We start from the raw sequence: 6,953 nt of genomic DNA, 5'->3' as shown, positions 1-6,953 counted from the left end.
ATGCATATACAAAATGTGTAGTCTTCCATAAGTAAAATTGACTATTATATATCAAACTTGCAGTGAAGACTTTTAGCCTATTTTATAACACTTCTATGCTAATAGGAATACATTAATTATTTAAAAGTCACCAACCTTCACCTTTCTATGACAAATAAGGAAATGGAAACATAGTCAGTGAAGTAAATTGTCTCCGTCTTTAGCTTTGGGGCTTTAGCTTTCCTTCATCTTTCTGAATAACTTTAATGAGCTGTTTAGCATCATCATTTAGCGTTCTTATCAATAACACTATTTAACTTCAACATTAATTAGGTCAAAAGACAAACACTGCAGTGACTTCATGGTATTAAAAAAATGAATTCTATTACAGTTTTCCCCAAAGGATGAGATTAATCTGCTCATCTGTAGAATGCAGGAGACTCCAGAGAGGCTCAGAGAAAACAGGTTTGTTGTCTATGTATCAGTGAGTTGAGAGACTACTGATTAAACGTCCTGTATAAGATTACTATTATAGTTGTATTTCTTGCTTTCATTGGCAACAAGTAGCCATTTATGTGCAAAGGAGAAGTGTATCGATAATTTATTTTATATAAATTTTAGAGATTTATTTTGAATTAAAAGTAACAACACTTTCATGAACATAGGGTCCCTAACTTCAATGCCCTATTTTCTATTGTTTTAAACATAATTAATTAATTCATAGCAGCCAATAATTTACTTATATTAATATTTAATAGATTTTTAATTGGAGAAATATATATGAAATATTTATGAGTAACTTTTTAACAATTAAAGTTGGTTTGGTCCTGGCTTTGTGTGAGCACAAGAATTATTAGAATCAACATAATTCATGTCAATAATTTCCATGGTATGCCTCATAAGAAATAGGTTAAAAGGCTATTTCCTTTATTTTTGCATAATGTCATGCAAACATATTGACCACATACAGCAGCTGAAGGTCAAAATATTTTATAAATCTTTCTTTAATTTCTACTTAAATTTTCTTGATACTTTGACTCCACCTTTAAGAGAAAGGTGTGAGGAATACTGTAAATATTCAACATAATTTCAACTGTAGAATTCAGTTTTATGCGTTTGATTCAGCACATGTTCCACTATGTTCATAGCTGCCTTGTTTGTGGTAGCCAGAACCTAGCAACAACTCAGATGTCTCACAACAGAAGAATGGATACAGAAAATGTGGTTCATTCCACAATGGAATACTAATTAGCTATTAAGAACAAGGATATCATGAGTTTTGCATGAAAATGGATGGAATTAGAAAATATCATGTTGAGTGAGGTAACACAGACCCAGAAGGACATGCATGGTGTATACTCACTAATAAGTGGATATTAGCCAAAAAAAAAAAAAAAAAATTACAGAATACCCAGGATACCGTCCACAGAACTCAAAAAATTTAGTAAACTGAAGGTCCCAAATGAGGATCCTTCAGTACCACTTGAGAGGGAGAAGAAAGCAATCATTGGAGTGAGGAGGGAGGGTCCTGAGTGGGAAATTGGATAGGGAGGGGGAAAGGGAAACCTGATCAGTTATTGGGGAAGGAGTGGATGGACTGAAGCCCTGAGGGCCAGGCACAAAGAATAGAAACAGGCAACCTCAGAAGGTAGGAGGTGGAGAGACCTGGGAGGTGAAAGACTCTCATTACTCAAAAGGAGGGACCCTAGATGAAATGCCCTACAACATTTCATCTAGGGTCTAGAAGGAGAGGGAACTTCTAGAGACTACCTCCAGCAGGAAGACAGGACATTAGGCAAGGGATGGGCTTACCATCCCACAGTCACATCTCTGACCCATAAATGTTTCTGTCTGAGAGGATTGCAGATATGGACATGGAGAAGAGTCTGAGGAAAAGGAGGTCCAGCAAAAGGCCCAAAGTGGGAACCAGATCAAGGGGAGGCTCCAAGACCTGATACTATTTCTGAGGCTATAGAGTTCTCACACAAAGGGGCCTATCATAACTGTCCTCTGAAAGACCCAACAAGTAGCTGAAAGAGTCAGATGCAGATATTTACATGCAACCAATGGACAGAAGCTGCTGACCCCTATGGTTGAATTAGAAAAAAAGGTGGAAGAAGCTGAGGAGGAGGGCAACCCTCTAGGAGGACCAGCAGTCTCAATTGACCTGGACCCTCCAGATCTCTCATACACTGGAATAACAAGCAGGCAGCATAGAATAGCTAATATGAGGACCTCAACACATGTAGAACAGAAGACTACTGGGTCTGATTCAATAAGAGACTGGAGGCCCCAGGGATTGGGGTGGGGGGCTGGGGAGGTGGGGACATCCCCCTGAAGACCGGGGTCAGGGTAGGGGGAGAGTCGGTATGGGATGTGGAATGGTCAGAAGGTGAACTGGGAGGGGGATAAAATTGTAGTGTAAAAAAAAAATAATAATAATAAAATGAACACACACACACAAACCTAATGAATGGACTTAAGAGCTTCAACCAACCATTATTGTTTTATCTGCATTTTTTTCTCACATGAATATCATACAAGTTATATATTCTCCAATCTATATTTGAATGCCTCATGAGAACATAGGTTCAACAGTTCTGAAGAAGCTACCAAATCTGTAGATTCTTCTTGCCTTGGAATGGTATTTTTTTTTTATACATTAAACAAATATCACATGACATTTCAAGTTTTGAAACCTACTCTGTTTATATGATTTGATATTGAGAGTAGAATAAATCATATAGCAATTGCATAACATATAGGAAAACATTGATGAAATAATGTTCAATATTAGTAGATAAAGAATTTTGAAGATACTCTTGTATATTAAGTAATATATTAGTTTATGGAGAATCTTCTTGTCTCTTGATTAATGTACTGAGTAATTAATTTATTATTATGTTGTTTCCACATAGTTTTTTCTATCAAAGAATTTATCTTTTTATTGTACTCTGTATATTACATGATAGATCAACTAAGTCAAACTCAAAAAAGGGATAGCAAATTATTTTAAATTAATTTTTCTCAGAGTTTATCTCCATGAAGATATAAGATACAAACAATATTTTCATCAATGTGTGCTTTACACATTATGAAATATAATAGAGATAAAGATATTTCCTGCAGATAAAACCTACTTAATTGTTATTTTCAGGGAAGCTACGATTCATTTCTTCAGAGAGAATTCTAAAATTTGGTGTGCAGCTCTTACAATCTATTTTAGATGTGTTCGATAGAAATTCCTTTTAATAACTAATGCAAAATTATAAAAGCTATTTGCCTGTGTTTTCTTCATATTCTATCTTTTATATTTGATAGATAAAAGTAAAGAACCAAAGGGATATGGATAACGTCATGACACCTATTATTAAACAGTTTTTAAACATATTTTTAAAACATATTACTCAAAGTTTGTGTTCACAAGGTACAAGTTTGAGACAACAAAAAAGATGTATACATAGTTATATTAAATATATTAATGTCACATTGGTAGTCATATTTCCAAATCATGGATGCACTGCTGCATCACAGAAAATATTGCTGTAGACTGATTCCATAAAATTTCATGTATTAAAGGGCTATTGTACTATTGACAGGATGTAGAATCTTTCTCTTGAACAGAGTAATGAAATTCTAGCCTTTTCTTTCTTTTATTCCTGTAGTCTTAGATTGAAAGTGCTCAGTTGATAATGATATATCCAAACCATGATAAATCTACCACAGGCTGAATAAAACATGGCCAACAGACTGTGGACTGAAACCTCTGCAGGGTCAAGCCACAATAAATGCATTATTATTTTTAAGTTCATTAGTGCCAAATGGTGGGTTGGGGGAGACACTAGCTATATTTTCACTGTCAGTATCACTAATTTATCTTCATTTTAAAATATATGTTATAGGTAGAAGTGAATATTCACTCTGCATTTTAAGGTATTGTAAATGTCCCTTCCTTTCTAAATTTGAACTCTCTTTATGATCACTGGATCAAAATGTGAAAACTACACACACACACACACACACACACATACACCAAACACTACATGTGAATACAAATAAAAAATTAAAAGTACCAAACAAAAACAAATTCTAATGAGGAAACAGTACTGAGAATTCCATGAACCATTTTATTTCTAAAAATAAAATTATGTAACTTTTTGATGAAAACTGTATTTTCATGTATCTACTGGTGGATTTGAATTTCTAATACATTTCACCACATTTTATTCATTATGTTTTTCCATATGCTTCTCATTTATAGACCATGAATATATATCTGCTGTGTACTTTATCTGGCAACCATATTCCAACATCACATTAATGAAAAGATGAGGTTTTGTGATTCCATTTCACTTAGAGACTGGGATGTCTAGAAAAACTTTGGTCTCTTATATCACTAATTTTGTTACATGATATACAGCAAAATTTATTTAAAAATATTTGGGTTTCCTTATTTATGAGCAAATTGTAGACAACAATGGGGTATTGCTTACAAGGGTATGTGATAGAAGTAAGAACACTAGAATATAAAAACCACAAACAACCTTTACAAACATGAAAAACAAATGCTGATGATGCTTGGACATCTCCCTTTTTATACAATAAAATGATATGGGAAGGACACAATTATCTTTACACTAATGCATGCTAACCCTTTCTTGTATTCATTAGTATATCTTTTTATTTTATTTTAATCATTTTTATCCATGAGTATCTGCGTATTTTTTGACAGTATGGTACACACACATACATGGCTGTGTTGATCTAAACAGTTTTTAGAACCGTATAATTGGAATTACGGGTGGTGGTAAGACACCAGGTATGGTTCTGGAAATTGAACTCTTCTGAAAGAAAAGACATCATTCTTTTTGTTTCATTGGATAGTTTCTTTATTTATATTTTAAATGATATCATCTTTCCTATTCTCCCCAACCCCCCACCTGAAACCCTCCATCCCTTCCCCCTCCCCCCTGCTTCTATGAAGGTGTTCCCCCATCTACTCACTCATTCCCACCTCCCAGCCCTGGCATTCTATAGTTTGGGGCATCAAGCCTTTACAGGACCAAGGGACTCCCCTCCCACTGATGCCCAACAAGGCCTCCCTCTACTACATATGCAGCTAGAGCCATGGGTCCCTCCATGGATACTGTTTGGTTGGTGGTATATACCATGGAGCTTTGGTTAATCTGGTTGGTTGATATTCTTGTTTTTTCCTATGTTTTGCAAAACCCTTCAGCTCCTATAGTTCTTTCTCAAACTCATCAATGTTAAATGATAAGCCCACTCCAGACTTTTTTAGGCATTGAAACATCTTTAGTGTTTTGCAAAAGACCATTCCAACATGAAGCCTGATAAAGTTGTTTGCTCAGATTAAAGTAAAAACCACCTTAGAACTTATGAATTTTCTTTCCAAAACAACACTTTTGATGGCAAATTTCTATTAAGCATGCAAACACTTTGTCTTGATGATGTATAGTTTGTACAGTTATGTGTGGTGTTATTTGCAGAAATAAACAACTGTGAAGCTATCACTAAATACAAATTCATTTTAGATACCATAAATATCCAATCATCTTATTGAGAGTGAATGAATAGTACAGATGATATAATTTGATGCTGCAACATGCTGCCATTTCCCCAAAACATAACCATTTATTATGATTTTTGTTTTTATTTTGTGAATTGTTTCTACCAGCATGATATTTTACTTTTGGCAGCAACATTTTAATGGTGTCAGAAAACACATGACTAAGGAGTGATCTGCAGAAAATGGCTGCACCAGAGACAGTTATACAATGAATAATTCAGAATACACACAGATTTCCATCAGGGCCAAACGTTAAGCAATTATATTTCAACAGGCTTCATATGTAGTTAGTTTTCAGGGACAGAGATCAAATGTAATTGTGAAACTATTTCTGTCCATTGACAATTCAGTAGTTAAATCAATGTATTAATATGTGTCCTATCTCACCAATTGATAACAGAATGTTAACAGAAAAATTACTCTTTCCTTCTTCCCATAATTTAAAAGCACATTGAAAAATTTAATGGTTGTAAATGTCAAGACATTTCTCCTACTCTCCAGAATACTATGACACATGAAGAAATATAGAGAAAATTTGTTCTACTTTATTTGCGAGAATTGTTTGGTGACATATTGTAGTATGAGGACAACTTGAAAAGAAAAGCTACAAGTTTGGAAATTGGGTAGCCCGCAACATGAAAGGTCAAAATATAGGCTTCATTATGTACAGTTGTCATAAGAAAAATATGAAAATTGATATCACTGTTTATTTGTACTAATGAAGAACAGAAAATATTTATAACCTGCAGTGGCAACAGAGTCTTCTGAGATTATAAAAGAAAAATATCTCTGACCTAGAGATATACTGCTACCTACTATGGGTTCATCCTTCTCACCTAGTAGAACAGCAAGGTCATGTGTCAAACTTCTTGTCAAACTGATATAAAGTAAATATTACTTGATGCTTTCTGAAAGTCTTATGTTCTTAAAAGGGCATGTAAAACAAAGTCTTAATTTCTTTCTTAGTTCACCATCCTGTTGGAAGGTGTACAGTTATGTTCAATTATACATGCCTGAAAGAGACGATAACCTGCATCTGTGAGATAACTGACTTTTAGTCTTACTTTATAAGATCAAATATATCATTATTGTTCCTAATTTAACACTCTTTTGGATGCTATTCACCACAAGTAATAATTAAAATTTTAAATAATGTCCTATAAAAATTTAAATGGGTACTTTTTTGTTTTCATAGTGTTCAGGATTTTAAAAAATAAAATAGAGCAAGCAGATAAATTGATATGCTCAATAAAAAGCTACAAGTTGCTCATCCGGCCGGATCAGCACCGGGGTAGCGGGAGCACAGGGTTGCCTGACACCCGCCAGCTACCCACGACCCCCGCCGCAGGATTTTGGGACTGCTGGTGAGTGGAACACAGCTTCTGCT

This window comes from Mus caroli, chromosome 14, assembly GCF_900094665.2.
Source record: "Mus caroli chromosome 14, CAROLI_EIJ_v1.1, whole genome shotgun sequence".
Taxonomy (NCBI): domain Eukaryota; kingdom Metazoa; phylum Chordata; class Mammalia; order Rodentia; family Muridae; genus Mus; species Mus caroli.
This window is presented reverse-complemented; position numbering follows the sequence as displayed.